Raw genomic sequence first — 18,931 nt, 5'->3', positions numbered from 1 at the left:
GTGCTATAAGTATGACAAAGAACCCTATTCATCATAAGAGGATTAAGCACATAGATGTTAGACATCACTTCTTAAGAGATAACTATGAGAAAGGATTGATTTCAATAAAATTCCGTGCTACTGATAAACAAATAACTGACATCTTTACTAAAGCACTGAGTAGAGAAAACTTCGAGAGGAACAGGTTGGAATTAGGGATGATTAAGATCACATAATAGGTCCAGTTCAGAATGCACAATGAAAAAAAATATATTTGAAAAACAAAATGAAATTTTTTTTGGTTAGGAGTTCTAACTATTGTGTAAATATCTAGATCAATTCTTACTCAGTTTCATACTTTAATCAGTATACTCCTATGACATGTGTATATATGACTCACTGATCTCTTACAAAGTTTTTTCTATTATAACATTTGAGGCATGTTCAAGAGAGTTCTACTTGAAGAACCTGGTTCATCAGTATATGCTTATGAGAAAGTTCAGGTATGTTTTCTATACGTTGCACAATTAGAAAGATTAATTTTTCAATCATGAGCAGAAGTCCTATATTCATCAAATTTCCAGAAATTCTATCCATTGAGCATTGAACCAGTTTCATTCTCCTAGAACTCTAAAGAAAACAGGATTTTTGCCTAAAGTCTAGGAGACCGAAATTCTAAAGTGATTAGACTTCTAATTGGCTCCTGGAAAAAGCTACCGTTACTGCAATTACTTCTAATCATCTTTAAATACGCACCACACCCTTCTTCATTATTTCATAACCGTCAAAAATCCTCTCTAGTTCTGATTATCTTTTTCTCTCCACAATTCCCAAATCTTCTCCAGAAATAATTCACCATGACTAATCCCTAATATAATCTTGGAACTCCCCCACCAGTATCCCCTTCTAATACATCCTCATCTATACCACTAGTGAAACCCCAAAACCAAGGTTCCGCTGGCAGAAAATGTTGGCTAGTAAAACTGTAGCTTCTGGTTCTTTGAGAATAGCTCTAAATGAGAAATTGAGGGCTAGCTAGAGAAGAAAAGTTCTGGTAAAGAATCTGACTCCAACTCTGAGTCTGAAGCTTTTATCTTTGCCAGCGAAGGTGAAGAACATGGTTCCCCTGACACTAACAAGAATCAAGAAACCCCTGGTGAGATAAATACTTGTTTGGTATTTTCTGATGTGGTTGAAAATGTAGATAATATGTTTGTTTTGGTTGCATCTGTGAAAGGTGTAAAGGGGGCTGAGTCAAGTAGGAAGAGAAGTAAAAAGAAAGAAAAAGTTCTTGCTATCTGTGGAAGTGTGGAGTAGAGTGGCAACAAGTTAGGGGGAAGTGGTTCTGGGGAAGCTGCTGAAGGTCTCGTTCATCTGAGCAAGCAACAGGATGAACCGGGTTCATCTGTTGAGGAAATCCTAGTTGACATTCTGAAAAAGGTTGGAGCCAGCTATGATCCAAAGAAGTGCAAAGCTTTCTCACAAAAGGCTCCAACTGCTTCCAAGCCAACAAAGAAAAGTAAAGTGTCATCTCCAAAGCCTACTGTCCCTTCAGTACCAAAGGGAAGGGCTACTAGAAGTAAGGTGAAGCAAAGTGAAGCAGCATTGTAGAAAGCTCTGGAAGAGAGCAGGAAGAAAAAGAGGGAAAAAGGAAAGGTTAAGGTTGTGGAGAGTGTTGAAATTGCAGAAGAAGAAGAAGAGGAGATGGACCTGGTCCATCAAGAAAGAGGAACAACTGAAGAAGTTCCTACTCCCAAACCAAAAAGATCAAGAAGTCTTCCTCTGCACCTGTATCTGCTGAACCCTCCTTAGCCAAAAGAACCAGATCTGTAGTGAAAGGGAAACAGGTAAAAATTAGTGGAGAAGAAGAAGAGGAGGAGTCTGAGAAAGAACATGATAGGTTTGCCATCTTTGGCAGGAGAAATTTTTTGAAAGGCAGGTTGTTGAAAGACCTGGATGAGCCAGGAATGAGAAGATTGGTGGATACCCTAGCTGTACAAGGGTGGAAGGACATGCTGGCCAGGAAGGAGCTGATTGAGTTCGCGGCCAATGCCACTGTGAAAAATGGGGTAGTCTCCAGCATAGGGTGTAAAAGTAGAGTTTGATGCAATCAAACTGGTTGAGATTCTGGACATACCAAGTGAAGGGTATGATGACTATACAAGGCAGAGGTGGCCATGTCTGGAATCTCTCCCCACAACTCTTCAAATTACTAGAACTTTTTGTGATGCTACAAATGTTGAAGATGTACCTGAAGCCAGATTTGTTCAGAAGAGTGAGATGAGACCTGAGAACAAGGTCTTATTTGAATTTGTGAACAAGTGCCTGCTGCCCAGACAGGAGAGGAGGCATACTGCCAACTATATGGACTTGGTTCTTATGGAGTGCCTTGAGAGTGGAAAGCAGATAAATTGGCCTGCTTTTATTGTCAAACTACTGGACAGGGTCATTAATGGATCCAAGGCACATGCAACTCCATATGGGTTCATACTCACAACTGTGCTGGACAGGCTAAGGGTGCCTTTGAAGAAATGGGAGATGGCATCAAGCAAGGAGCATTTTGGTGTTAGGACCTTATTGGCTTGTGACTATCCTGTCAATGCAACCCCAGTTGAACCTGGTTCATCTCTGAAGACACCAGTGAATAGCAAAGTTAGAGCTTTGGTTCAAGAGTGTGGAACTAAGGATGTTGAAATTGCTAGGCTTCAGGCTCGTGTTGCTGATTTGGAAGCTGAAAGAGATGGCCTTCGAGCTGAGCTAGCAAAAGAAAAGGAGAAAAGTGAAGGAATGCTTATGCTCAACCTTTTCCAAATCCAGCCCTCTAGTTCCTCCAAGCCTTAGGTCTTCCAGTTCTTGTTTTTGAACCTATCTAGAACCCCCAGTGACCCAGATTCGCGACTTTTTCTGTTTTTGTTGCTCATGTTTGGATGTTTTTCTTTCTCTTTGTGGTCTGTTTGTGGAAACATATCCTAATCAATGACAATTTGCTTTTTCTCTTGTTCTATGAAGATTCTAAACTTAATAGTTAATTTTGTTTGTTGGTTGTTGATTAATTGAACCATGTTTTCACTTGCAGTTGCCCCAGTGGCTATGAGTAATTATTAAAATCTGGGATTCACAATATTTGCAACTTTTCGATGATGCCATAAGGGGGAAGAGATATTGTGCTTTACTTGTTATTCTGAATAATGTGATATTTATAACCTGATTAAACCTGGTCCTTGATGATAAGTTAAAATTTCTAAGTTAAAGTGTTGATGATTAGGCTGAGTTCCACAGGTTCTCTGATCAGTAAAAGCACAGAGTTTGTCATCATCAAAAAGGAGGAATTTGTTGGCCCAAGTTCAGGTGATGTTTTGAAGAATGACAAATGAACTCAGTCATGGACCAGGTCCATCATGTGAGACACAGTGTTTATCAACCTATACATGTGAGATACACGTGAAGGAGATAAGTCTCAAGGATAAAGCAACAATATCTCCTGAACTGATCGAAAATGTTGCATATTAGATGAGGAAAGAAAGTATCCTCATGGGAAGAGGACACAATCCGGATAAAGGATAGGGTTGGAGTTTGTATTGTCCAAGGACTCAACTTCGATGGAAGATTAGCAATTGAGTCTCAATCAAACTCTGATTACTTACTCATTAAATAACAGTGATTGTTCTCTTTTACAGGTGTTACACAAACGCAGAAGTGAAACTAAATTGAGAGCAAAAGAGCGTGACAATTCTGCAAGCAATTTATGTGAGATTCAAGTGTGCATTCCTGAAGCTACTTGGACAAGATAGAAGAACCAATTTCATTGTGTTTATTCTTATTCTAGTTCAATTGTAGTAGTGGTTTAAAGTTGTACCTTTCCAGCTTTTGTAGAAGCAATTTAATAGGTACTTTGAGTATTCAAGTTATAGGCTAGCTTGAATGTGTCGCAACAGCTGAGGCTGTGTGCCACACTTGGATTAGAGTTTAATCCTTAGGTTTACAAGAGTTTTGTAAATGCTGTTTTGGCTCAGTGATTTTAATGGAAGTTTGGGAAAATCCTACTGAGTAGTAGGTCGTGGTTTTTTCACCTTTTGAGCCAGGTGTTTTCCATGTAAAAATCTCTGTGTTCTTTATTTTATGTACTCTTAATTCCGCAAACAGTAGTAGTAAGTACACCTAGAAGAACCAGGTTCTTCTAGAGCGAAAATTGGGTACCACACAAATCAACCCCCTCTTGTGTGGTATTGACGTTTAGAACATCAAAATATTATATTAATACTAATTTGTCTAGCAATAGTACAAGCCATACTAATACCTTTTAGAAAATTTGATTACCAAATTCAACTAACGTGGAATAATATATATTTTTTGAGAAATATAATTTAAAAGTGGTGGAGAGCAATCCCATTTCCTTTTTCGAAAATTATGCGTGAGCACCACTTTCGCCACTTGGAGAACTGATCACACCCAACTCTAGTCCTAAAAAGGATAAGCGGTCGCTGCAAATATAATTCGGTTTAAAAGTCCAAAGTCGAATCTCACAGAGAACTGGTTTAGCTACAACTGTTCACTATCACTAAAAAGACAAGCTTAGACAATTTCTAAGTTATAAATATTAAGATTCTTATGTCTAGCTAATTAACTAACAAATTAAAGAAGTATATTAACAACTAGGGATACTAAGGTTTGGAGAAAAGATTAAGGAGGTCTACAGTTATGATTTTTTCCATTGTCGGAATCCTTCCCGCTACGTCTTCTATAATTTTGCCTAAGTATTCTCTACCGATCGTGAGTATTTCGGATGTCGTAATTCTCTCTCGAGCAACTACTACAATTTACTAGAAATATTCTCTCAAACTGCGCTAGCTAGCACTAATTCACCGCTCACTACGATCGCACCAAGGTTTCGTTATCTCTAATCCCGCCTTTATAAACCCTCCGTATTGATTTCTCACATACGTAGGAGTGATGTTGTTCTACAACTACCTAAATATGTACCCTCTCTTAAGCAATACATACTAAATTGGCACAGTCAATTGATGGACATTCAATCAACAACAGTAAACATGTAGTTGAACAAGTAGATAAATCTAACGGTTCAATTATATAAAAATATAACAAGAATTTATCTTACAGAATGTTCCATCAAAACCCTAGATAGTAAATTAGCTATTCATAATAGTATGCAAAACTACAATACTAAAATTCATAACCAACATTGAAAATAGGAAGAAGGAAGTGAAAAACTCGTAGAAGAATTCTCCTCCTTGGGTCGAATCCCCTCTCTAAAAACGTCCTCTTTATATTGTTTCCCTAAAAAACTAACTTTAAGGGGTAATTATAGGGTAGGAGCCGAATTCTACATGTCCAAAACTAAGGGGTTTTGACACAGTTACCCACAAAAATAAAACTATTTACCCTTGTCTACTCATTTGTTTTTCTACCCATAAACTAATTATATTTCCTACCCATGGTAGGTTTTGTGATGAATTTTTCTTTATTCTCCAATTCTTTTTTTATTTCTATGCTTCTTTTCTTTTCTTTTTTCTTTGTTTTCTTTCTCCTTTTCTTTTTTCTCGTTTTCTTCTTATTTTTTTCTTTTTTCCTATTCTAATTTCATTTAACTTCTTTTTTTTATATTCTTTTCTCTTCATAATCTAATTTTATTTTCTATTTTCACTATTTTTTATTATTATTTTTTTATATTATTACTAAAGAAAAATCAAATTGTGTACCAATTAAATGTAGCTAATACAACCAAAAAAAGAAAAATTAACTAACCTATGATACCAATATAGTATATAGTTATACCAACAGGGTATACAATTGTACGCAAAGAGTTAAAAAAAGTTTAATTCAATTATTAAACTAAAATAATATCAGTTGTCAATAAAACTTTCAAAAAATTCTAAAAGGATCTAATTCTAAGAGTATACCGTTACATTATATAGCATACTAATTTTTATTTTTTTTGCATTTTCAATTTGCCTCTCTCGCTGGGTAAAAGTTTAAAGCAAATTAAAAGGGAAAAAGCAAGTGAATTTACAGGTAATAAGTATACTATTATAGTAGATTGTATACTATTACAGCATATTGTTACAGTATATTGCATTATATTACAGTATACTATAACAATATATTATATACTATAATAGTATACTGTTGCAGTATAACTATATACTCCTATAGTATATTGTATACTGTAGCGGTATACTGTTAGGTAACTGTGTTTGCAGTATAGCTATATACTCCTACATCATATTGTATATTGTAGCGGTATACTGTAGTTGTGTTCTTCTTCGATTTTCAACTGAAAATTTCAATCTCAATCACCTCAAATCACCTCCAAATGCTATCAAATTTCAGTATGAACTTCCAGAAGGTACAATAAGCAATATTTAACAGCACTCACTTTGAATCAAACTAGAAATCTTCAAAAATAAAATTGAGCTTCAAGCCCAACAATGGTGGATATTCAAATACACACAAAAATTTAGATCTGGGAAGCTTATTCGAAGATACTATAAGCAATATTTTATAGCACCACATCGAATCAAACAATAAATCTTCAAAAAACTATTTCCTTTCTTAAATCTTTACTTTAACATATAAATTGAAAGTAAATACTATTGAAAAAAGAGAGACAGAGGGGGGTTGAGAGTGGGCGAGAAGCTGAACTAATGTTTTCGGAATGGGGTTTTGACACAGTTGGGGAGTTGAACAAAGAATTGGAGGAATGTAAAACGAGGAGGAAGAAGAAGAGGAACATAATAAAGGCGGGTAAATAGTTTGGGCGCACGGGTAGGAGTAGTAAATAGTTTGAGCCTGGGCATTAAAGGATAAATAGTTTGGAATTAATGGGTATAAAGTGAAATTTTCTCAAACTAATGAGGAATCAAAATCTGCTCGGATGGCATCGTCGGCGCGAGACACTGTCTGTGGCACCATTGTTTCTGCGTAAGGTACTGTCTGGGGCGCCAATGACAGTGCCCTGGACAATCCCTTGCACTGTCTATGGTGCCATTGTTTCTGCGCAAGGCACTATCTGGGGCGCCAATGACAGTGCCCTGGACAATGCCTTGCACTGTCTATGGCCATGACTTTTCATTGCCTTGCACTTCTTCTAAAAATTTGATCCATTTTGCAGCTCTGAGGTACCATTTCGTGCAACTTTTCTCCGGTTCATGTCCAAGCATTCCTACACGTGAAATAAGCTCTATTAAGTGCAATTGTTGCATGAATTAGCATCCAAACAACGAGCAAGTAGGGTAAATAATGTCAAAATATATGTAATTATCGCACGACATCAACACCCCACACTTAAATGTTGCTCACCCTCGAGTCAACCAACCAAACAATTCCTCTTCAAGCACCCAACAAGCCACACATTCATAACACACTACACCTATGGCCATGGTTGATAGCAACAATTAAGCTCTAGCATATGCGGTCAAAATACACTTCCCGTACTTATGCCCAATTTCAAAACATCCAACGTAGGAACAATATGATTATAACAGTCCTTGCCTCGAAAACTAACTCAATGTCACAATGCACCTGAGGCTTGAATACTTAATCTAACAGAGAAGTCTACTAACGTTACCTATCCTTTGTGAAACCATGTGCCCTTACAATAAAACAAAGAGTAAGCAGTCCACATATCCAAATCACATGATCGAATATATTTTAAGGACTCACACATATGAAGAAACAATCACTCACACTCTCAAACAAGTCACATGCACGCAAAAGGTACTATAGGCTTGCCCATTATGTAAACCTCTACTAATGTATGCCCGCTCGGTCCCAAATCAACTAGGACTTTATTATGGTTATAATGTGGCTAAGGGACGGGTATGATATATTTAGGATATAGTGGCTAACCCTCCAAAGCACTTTAACACATCAGGTATTCAACTTTAAGCATAAAATTCCTTCAATCCACTTCAATCATCCCAAGAAAGCTCACCCCAGAATATTTTTCCTTCTTCGTTACGCACTGCTTCAGATCACATCCACTAGCAAATATAGGAAACCTTTATTTATTCATTTATTCTTTTGTATTTTTGGCTTGCCGCTAATGGATTTTTATTTACAGCACAAGTGCACATTTCTTCCTTCTATTGGTTCCACTCAAAAGCTACCCCAAGTTTCTTCATTACTTCTTTCTAGCGCTCTCTTTACAATTCAAGTGCTTTAAGAGGTCTAAGGTTCGAAATGATTCAATTAAGAATAAACGGTGATAGGCTTGTAATGCGGGTGCCAAAAGAAAGACTTTTATAGGCTCAAAATGGTAACTAGGAATGGTTCTATTTGTGATAGACAATAAAACTCAAAAAGATCAAAAGCCAAACATCACTTTTCAAACCGAGCAACAAGTAGAACTTCGATTCAATTCACATTCCGGGCAAGTTATAGACTCAAATGCAATAACATGGACTTTGCAAAGAACTCACTTCACACATGACACATGACTCTCTAAGGACGATTTCATTCAGACTCTCAATCAAACAAGTATTCACAAAGCCAAGAGATGTATTAAGCATAAAACACAAAGTGAACACAAGTCAAGCAATCGAGACATAAGAGTCATCACACATGCTATTCAAATTCACGTTCTTCTTGGTTACTATCCCCAATATTGGCTTGTTGAGCATTAAAAGCTTCAACCACTTGACTCACTTGAGCCTCCAAGTTGCGAATAGTTGCCTCTTGCCTTTCTATCTACAGTTGTTTCTCATTATTTTGTTTCAGAAGGCACTTTAACATATCCTTGATCTCCTTCAGGTCTGCATCCCTAGGTTCTTTATTCTTATTAACTTCACAAGAAAAAGTAGAACCATCATAGTAAGAGGTTGGGGGAAGATAAGAAATATAAGCATAACCATGAAAGTGACCATTTTGACCACCACACAAATCACACACATTCCACAAATAAGATTGAGTTGGTACACATAATTCGCTCTTGGAAATATTTTGATAATTTTGCCATGGATGATTTCTTTCAGAATATATGATTTGTTAGCTTTTTAGCTAATTGTTCTTTTGTTTTGATAGAGTTTAATGCCCCATTTGTTGGAATAAATTGGATTATTGTGCTTTGAATGGTGTATTTCCAGGTTTTGAAGTTGTGTGAGAACTTTGGAATTAGAGAATATCAAAAATGGGCAAGAAGTCATCACTTTAGAGCTAAAATTGGAAAAAAGTTGAAGAAAAAGACTTAGGCAGACCGTTGGATATGGTTGCTCCATCCGTTGGCACGATTTCTCTAACCGTTGGACGCGGTTCAAGAGAAGCCTGAAGAGTTGAAGAAATGAAGCTTTTGAAATTCGTTACGGTTCAGCTGCATCTCACGGTTTACTTCATGGTTGGCCCCATAGGGCAATTTTGTCCACTTTTGGGACTTGGTATATATAGCTATTTTAAGTCCTTCTAGGGATTGTTTTTGGCAAAGAGACTTTGTGTAGCAGCATTGGGGATTCTCCTTGAGGAATTTGGGTGACTTCACCATTGTTCTACACAATCTTTCTTTCCTCTTCAGCTATTATGTTTAGATTTTCATCTCTTTTTGTATTTTCCTTTCTTAATATGTCTAGCTAAGTTTATTAAGCTAGGATTGTGAACCCTAAGTGTGGTTATGTTTTTGGGTTATTAATATTAGATCTATATTTGATTAAGCTTTGTGTTCTCTAATTACTCCATGCTTTATTGATTGATTTTGTGGTTGCAAACACTAAATCCATGCCTATTTTGATTGTTCTAACTTGGAAGAGTGGAACTTAGCTTAGATACAAGGTAATTAGCAAGAAATTAAGTGGGTTAATCACTTGATTAATGAAATCTAACTAGGGATAGTGTGATTTTTACTCGGGCTAATCAATTGTTATCATTGAGCTTTAGTTGACTTGGAAGAGTAACTTGGGGTAAAAACCTCTTAAGTGTTGGAAGACATTAAGTTGGTGGAATTGAAATTGAGGCCATAATACATAATTAACTGGAATTGAACATTTGTATACCCAAAAGCATATACTACACGAAGGGGGAAACGATCCTAGCGTCTTTCTCTTATTTGTTACAACTATATTTTTACTTGCATTCTAAGGGTTCGATAAAATTCCTAGACTAGTTTACATAGCAATTTGAGAAGTAACCTTAGAATTAATTGAACAACCACTTTTTGTTTGGAGATTACATTAAGAGTCATCGAGTTTGCACGCATTTGGACACTCTAACACACACCTAGTCCTTGTGGGATTCGACCCCAACCTTTGTTGGATTTATTATTGCTAACGACCATACTACTTTCATATAGAGAGTAGGATTGGACGTCACCAATTTATATGAGGATCAGTAGTAGAATTATCTACACCTAAACTCCCATAATTCCAAGATGTCATGTTTCTCAAATCAACAGTTAGAATAAAAAAATAAAAAAAATAAAACAAAACAAAACAGTATAAAGGTTCAAACGTGAAACCTCGCAATATATACAGCTACAACTACACCGTTAGTTCCCCAGCAACGGCGCCAAAATTTGATCACGCCCAACTCTAGTTCTAAAAAGGATAAGCGGCCGGTGCAAATATAATATGGTCTAAAAGTCCGGAGTCGAATCCCACAGAGAATTAAGGTTTAGTTACAACTGTTCACCATCACTAACAAGACAAGCTCGAACAATTTCTAAATTTTAAATATTAATATTCTTATGTCTAACTAATTAACTAACAAATTAAAGAAGTAAATTAACATCTAGGGATACTAAGAGTTGGAGAAAAGACTAAGGAGATCTAGAGTTATGTTTTTTCAATTGTCGGAATCCTTCCCGCTACGTCTTCTATAATTTCGGCTAAGTATTCTCTACTGATCGTGAGTATTTCGGATGTCGTAATCCTCTCTCGAGCAACTACCATAATTTACTAGACATATTCTCTCGAACTACGCTAGCTGGAACTAATTCACCGCTTACTACGATCGCACCAAGGTTTCGTTACCTCTAATCCCGCCTTTAAATCCTCCGTATTGATTTCTCACATACGTTAGGAGTGATGTTGTTCAACAACTCCCTAAATATGTACCCTCTCTCAAGCAATACATACTAAATTGGCACAATCAATTGATGTCCATTCAATCAACAACAGTAAACACGTAGTTTAACAAGTAGAGAAATCTAATGGTCCATTTATATAGAAATATAACAAGAATTTATCTTACAAAAGGTTCCATCAAAATCCTAGATAACAAATTAGCTATTCATAATAGTATGCAAAACTACAGTATTAGAATTCATGACCAATAATGAAAATAGGAAGAAGGAAGTGAAAAACTCGTAGAAGAATTCTTCTCCTTGCTCCTAGCGTGTTCTTGCCTCCTTGAGTCGAATCCCCTCTCTAAAAACATCCTCTTTATATTGTCTCCCTAAAAAACTAACTTTAAGGGTTATTTATAGGGTAAGGGTGTCACGACCCCAGTTCACCCTCCATGAACATGTCGTGATGGCACCTAGTTCCTACAACTAGGTAAGCCTAACAATGCGGAAATTAACTTAACTTGCGGAAAAATTTAATTAAAAACTGAACATGCTAAAATAATAACTGCGTGTAAGGCCACTCAGCCTATACAACTCAAAAGAAATGCGGAAGTCTACAACACAAATCCCAAAACCCGGAAACTCACGGGAACCACAGGCTAACAGAAACATAGTACGCTGCTCTAACTCCAGAACATCTAAACAACTGAGAGAAAAGGAATAAACTAAATACTAAAGCCGGAACAGAATAGAGACTCCTGGTTTGCGGACGCGGCAGATATACCTAGAAGTCTCCATGTATCTCTTCGCCTCAAGGATAATGCGCCTGAGTAGAGGTACCTGGATAATCTGCACATGAAAAACATGCGCAGGAAGGGCATGAGTACACCACAACGGTACTCAGTAAGTGCCAAGCCTAACCTCGGTTGGGTAGTGACGAGGGAAGGTCAGGGCCCTACTGAGGTAAAATACAATATATAATAGGTTAAAGGGGAAACAATATAGATAAAGTCTACAGCAAGAATCTAAACAGGATAAATGAGGGAAACAGTAATAGGAAGCAGAAAAAAAACAATATAAGGAATACCGCTCACAACAGGAAGTAATAGCTGGGGATCTCTTGGTATCCCGAGGATCTCTTGGTATCCTCATCATATACACTAGGGATCACTTGGTATCCCGAGGATCTCTTGGTATCCTCATCATTTACACGAGGGATCTCTTGGTATCCCGAGGATCTCTTGGTATCCTCAAATCTTACATTTACATGTACCAGGGATCTCTTGGTATCCCCCACCTCAATCCAAAACATAACAAGTACAGGGGGATCTCCCGGGATGCCGTCCCGTAGTCCCAATTTAAAACACATAATAACAGCCCAAAACATTTGAATAAATGCTAAACTCAGAACAAGTAATAGAAATCCTAGCCTAACATGCTTCACGTAGTACAAACAAGACAGTTTAAGCACTTAAGCAAGTAAGTCAACTAAACGTGCTTCTCTAAACTAGCATAGGATAACTTACAATTCAAAATAATCAGGTAAGCAAGAAAAACTCAATCTAAATACTTCAAGTAAAACGGATTTCCAATAATTAGCTCAAGTACGTGCTCGTCACCTCACGTACGAGGCTTTCAAATATCAAATATCATGTCCTAAGGGGAAGAGGTCCCCCACACAAGGTTAGACAAGCCACTTACCTCGAACCGGCTCAAAATCAACTAGAAATCACGCCCTTGCCACGAGTATCCGACTCCAAATGGCCCAAATCTATTCAATTCAATTACACATTGTAAATAACATCGCAAACAATTGGTTTTGCTATTTAATTCGAAGCTACGAAGTGAAATTAGGTAAAATGACCAAAATGCCCTTCAGGCCAACGTGTCGAAATCGAATAATTTTTACATTTTCAGAACCCTCGTACTCTCACGAGTCTACTCATATAAAAATCTCCCGATCGGAGGTCAAATGCTCACCCAAAACTCAATAGTTTAGCCTATGAAGTTTCACCCAATTTTTCCAATTTTTGATCCTCAATTCGAATTTTAATGATGGATTTAACTATATAATAATGAAATATAACTAGAAGGGATTAAAGAAACGTTACCCAATAATCTCCTCTTCAAAACCTTCTCAAAATCGCCCTTCCCCGAGCTCAATTTGATTTTTCCAACTTATGAAAACGAACCCTCGAAATTTCTTTATCAGCTCAGGGATTTCCGCTTCTGCGGACAAGGGACCGCTTCTGTGGTCCCGCTTCTGCGGAACAAGAGCCGCTTCTGCGGTTTTCATTAAAAAGGCAGGGACCGCATCTGCGATAAAAGGGTCGCAGATGCGACACCGCATCTGCGTGGGAATATCCGCTTCTGCGGAAACTAAGGAGATACAGGAGCCCGCATCTGCGATGCCTGAGCCGCTTCTGCGAGAATAGTACCGCTTCTGCGGTTTCTAAGGGAAAGGGGCAAAGCCGCTTCTGCGTCCATTTAGCTGCTTCTGCGGCGCTGCATCTGTGGTTCCCAAGCCGCTGATGCGAAAATACCAGAAGAGGAACACTTCAGCTGCTGCAACACTTCAAAATTCTTCCGTTAACCACCTGAAATCATCCCGAGCCCCCCCGGGACCTCAACCAAAAGTACCAATAACACCTAATACCTCATTCAAACTTGTACCAATCCTTAAAACACCTAAAACAACGTTGGAAACTCGATTAATTCAAGGATTTGAGCCTAAGAACTTCAATATTCATCAAAACACGCTTTCGATCAAAAATCTAACCAAAACACGTCCGAATGACCTGAAATTTTGCGCAGACATCCCAAATGACATGACGGAGCTACTGCAACTTCCGGAATTCCAATCCGACCCTCAGATCAAAAACTCACTATCGAACCGGAAACTTAAAAAATTCAAACTTCGGCATTTCAAGCCTAAATGAGCTACGGACTTCCAAAATACATTCCGAACACGCTCCAAACACCGAAATCACCTAACGGAGCTAACGGAACCATTGGATTTCCATTACGAGGTCGTCTTTACACTGTTCTGACTACGGACCACTTTCCAACACTTAAGCTCTCATTTAGGGACTAAGTGTCCCAAAACTCACTAAAACCCAACACCGAACGTGCCGACAAACCAAAATAGCAGAAATGAACTTAGGGGAAGTAGTTAATAGGGGATCGGGGCGTTAATTCTTAAGACGACTAGCCGGGTCGTCACATCCTCCTACACTTAAACATTCGTTCGTCCTCGAACGAGCATAGAGAACATACCTGAAGTAGTGTAAAAATGATGGTAACTGCTGTGCATATCCTGCTCGGTCTCCGAAGTCGCCTCCTCGGCCGGCTGACCCCGCCACTGAACCTTCACTGAAGCTATGCTCTTTGACCTCAACTTTCTGATCTGCCTGTCCAATATAGCAGCTAGCTCCTCAACATAGGATAGATCCTTGTCCAGCTGGACTGAACTGAAATCCAACATGTGCTACGGATCACCGTGATTCCTCCGGAGCATCGAAACATGAAATACCGGATGAACTCCGTCCAAACTGGGAGGTAAGGTAAGCTCATAGGCAACCTCCCCAACTCGCCTCAAGATCTCAAAAGGGCCACTAAACCTCGGACTCAACTTCCATTTCTTCCCAAACCTCATGACGCCTTTCATAGCGAAAACCCGAAGCAGAACCCACTCACCAACCATATATGAAACATCACGAACCTTCCTGTCCGCGTAACTCTTCTGTCTGGACTGGGCTGTACGGAGTCTATCCTGAATCATCTTAACCTTCTCCAATGCATCCTGAACTAACTCTGTGCCCAATAGCCTGGCCTCACCCGGCTCAAACCAACCCACCGAAGATCTACACCTCCTACCATATAAGGCTTCATACGGCGCCATCTGAATGCTGGACTGATAACTGTTGTTATAAGCAAACTCCGCCAATGGCAAGAAATGATCCCAAGACCCTCCAAGCTCAATCACACACGCACGAAGCATATCCTCAAGAATCTGAATAGTGTGCTCGGACTGTCCGTTTGTCTGGGGGTGAAATGCTGTGCTCAAATCCACCCGAGTGCCTAACTCCTGCTGCACGGCTCTCCAGAACCGCAATGTAAACTGATTACCTCTGTCCGAAATAATAGAGACTGGAATACCATGCAGACGGACGATCTCCCGGATATAAATCTCCGCCAACCGCTCCGATGAAGAAGTGGTGCACAAAGGAATAAAATGAGCGGACTTGGTCAGCCGATCCACAATAACCCAAATGGAATCAAACTTCTTCAAGGACCGTGGGAGTCCAGATACAAAATCCATGGTGATGCGCTCCCATTTCCACTCCGGAATCTCTATCTGCTGAAGCAGCCCACCCAGGCGCTGGTGCTCATACTTCACCTGCTGGCAGTTGAGGCATCTAGACACATAGCCAACTATATCTTTCTTCATCCGCCTCCACCAATAGTGCTGCCTCAAGTCCTGATACATCTTCGCGGCACCCGGATGGATGGAATACCGCGAACTATGGGCCTCTGCTAGAATCAACTCTCGAAGACCATCAACATTGGGCACACAAATCCGGCCCTGCATCCTCAATACCCCGTTATCTCCGATAGTCACATCTCTGGCATCTCCACGCTGAACCTTGTCCTTAAGGACAAGCAAATGAAGGTCTTCATACTGCTGCTCCCTGATACGATCAAATAAGGAAGACCGAGAAACCACACAAGCTAGAACCCGGCTGGGCTCCGAAAGATCCAATCTCACAAACTGGCTGGCCAAGGCCTGAACATCCATCGCCATAGGCCTCTCTGAAGCTGGTAAATATGCCAAACTACCCAAACTCTTCGCCCGGTGACTCAAGGCATCCGCCACCATATTGGCCATGCCCGGGTGATACAGGATAGTGATATCATAATCCTTCACCAACTCTAACCACCTCCTCTGACGCATATTAAGATCCTTTTGCTTGAGTAAGTGCTGCAAGCTCTGATGGTCAGTATAGATCTCACAAGGCACACCATACAAATAATGACGCCAGATCTTCAAGGCATGAACAATGGCAGCTAACTCAAGGTCGTGGACAGGGTAATTCTTTTCATGTATCTTCAACTGTCTGGACGCGTAGGCAATCACCCTACCGTCCTGCATCAACACCGCTCCAAGGCCAACTCTCGAGGCGTCACAATAGACAGTATAAGACCCCGAACCGGTAGGCAACATCAAGATTGGGGCTGTAGTCAAAGCTGTCTTGAGCTTCTGGAAGCTCGCCTCACACTCCTCTGTCCACTGAAATAGGGCACCCTTCTGGGTCAATCTAGTCATAGGGGCCGCAATCAATGAAAATCCCTCCACGAAACGACGGTAGTAGCCCGCCAAGCCAAGGAAACTGCGAATCTCTGTAGCTGAGGATGGCCTGGGCCAACTCTGCACGGCCTCTATCTTCCTCGGATCCACCCGAATACCCTCACTCGAAATCACGTGGCCTAAAAATGCCACAGAACTCAACCAAAACTCACATTTTGAGAACTTTGCATATAACTTCTTCTCCCTCAAGGTCTGAAGCACGATCCTCAGGTGCTACTCATGATCTTCCCAACTCCGGGAATACACCAGAATATCATCAATAAAAACAATAACGAATGAGTCAAGATATGGCCTGAATACATTGTGCATCAAATGCATGAAAGCTGCTGGGGCATTGGTCAGCCGAAATGACATAACAAGGAACTCGTAATGACCATATCGAGTCCTAAAGGCAGTCTTCGGGATATCTGGCTCCCGAATCTTCAACTGATAGTAACCTGAGCGCAAGTCAATCTTGGAAAACACCTGTGCGCCCTGAAGCTGGTCAAACAGATCATCAATACGAGGCAAAGGATAACGGTTCTTCACTGTAACCTTGTTCAACTGACGATAATCAATACACATACGCATAGAACCATCCTTCTTCTTCACAAACAAGACAGGAGCACCCCACGGTGAAACACTGGGTCGAATGAAACCCTTACCAAGCAATTCCTGCAACTGATCCTTCAACTCCTTCAACTCAGGAGGATCCCTACGATACGGAGGAATGGAAATGGGCTGAGTGCCCGGCAACAGATCAATGCCAAAATCAATGTCTCTATCGGGCGGCATGACCGGAAGATCAGCTGGAAATACATCGGGATAATCCCGTACCACTGGAACTGAATCAATAGAAGGGGTATCAACACTGACATCTCTCACATAAGCTAAATACGCGGCACACCCCTTCTCAACCATACGCTGAGCCTTAAGGAAAGAGATGACCCTACTGGGAGTGTGATCTAAAGTACCACTCCACTCAATACGCAGAATACCTGGCATAGCCAGCGTCACGGTCTTGGCGTGACAATCAAGAATAGCATCATAAACGGGGGCACTCAAAGAATCCCGAGGCACACCCAAATTCAGAGCAAAGTAAGAAGACACATAAGAATAAGTAGAGCCCGAATCGAATAGAACCGATGCCTCTCTGTGACAAACCAGTATAATACCTGTAATGACGGAGTCAGAGGCAACAACCTCAGTACGAGCAGGAATAGCATAATATCTGGCCCGGCCCCTCTCTCGAGGGCGACCTCTATCTCCCGGACCTCCGCCCGTAGCCGGCTGGGCAGGTGGGGTAGCAGCTGGAGCTGTGACCATGGCCTGAGAACTCTGCTGAGTGTGCTGTGGCTAAGAAGTCTGTGGGGGCGCACTCCTCCCAAGTCTAGGGCAATCCTTCACCACGTGGCGGGTATCTCCACACTCAAAACACGCTCTAGGAGGGCGCGGTGGCTGTGAATGGCTCGGGCCAGACCTGCTGGACTGACCTCTGAATGCACCCCGCACAGGAGGCGCACTAGAAACTGGGGGTGCATAGTAAGGCTCCTGAGGTATAGGTGGAGCTGGAGCACTACTGGCTGCTGGAAGAGCTGAATGGACAGGGCGACCCGCATAAGCTCTACCATAACGACCTAATGATGAGGTACGGGCACCAGAGTAGTGACCTGACTCTCGAGACCTCTTGGCCTCCCTCTCCCCTCGCTCCCTGGCGAGCATACCCTCAATCCTCCTAGCAATGCTCACTACCTACTGATAAGGAATGTCCATCTCCAACTCTCGAGCCATGCTAGATCTAATGGGTGGAATAAGACCCTCAATGAACCTGCGAACTCTCTCCCGAACTGTAGCAACCAAGGCCGGTGCATGCCTGGCCAATCTGGTATAACGGATGGCATACTCCGAAACGGTCATAGCACCCTGGCGCAAATGCTCGAACTCTGCGCGCCATGCGTCCCTAAGACTCTGGAGGACGAACTCTCTCATAAACATATCCGAGAACTGGGTCCAAGTCAGTGAAGCAGCCTCGACTGGACTGTCTATCTCATAAGTGTGCCACCAATCATAGGCGGCTCCCCGAAGCTGAAAAGCAGTGAAAGAAACCCCGCTGGACTCCACTATGCCCATAGTGCGAAGAATACGGTGACACTCCTCTAGAAATCCCAAGGCACCATCTGATGCTAATCCACTGAACACTGGGGGATCATACTTTTTGAACCTCTCAAGTCTCCGCTGCTCGTCCTCTGAAGCAGCTGACCCATCCTCGGGCTGAACTGGTGCTGTAGGCGGTGCGGGAATAATCTCGGGAGCCTGCTCAACCTGCACTCGCTGCTCAGGAGTGCGGACGACGGGAGTCTGTGCTCCTCCCCCGGCCTGGGATGTGGCTGCAGCAAGGGGAAGCAACCCTGCCTGAGCCAAGGTGGTGTACATGCTCATGAACTGAGCCAAAGTCTCTTGGAGTGCTGAAGTAGTAGTGGCATTAGTAGGTGTGCTAGGTGCCTGGGCTCCGGCTGGATCTGCTGGTGGTACCTCGGTGGCAGCTCGCGTAGGTGCTCTGGCTGCACCACGTGCGCGTCCTCGACCTCTCCCCCGGC

This window comes from Nicotiana attenuata, unplaced genomic scaffold, assembly GCF_001879085.1.
Source record: "Nicotiana attenuata strain UT unplaced genomic scaffold, NIATTr2, whole genome shotgun sequence".
NCBI lineage: Eukaryota > Viridiplantae > Streptophyta > Magnoliopsida > Solanales > Solanaceae > Nicotiana > Nicotiana attenuata.
This window is presented reverse-complemented; position numbering follows the sequence as displayed.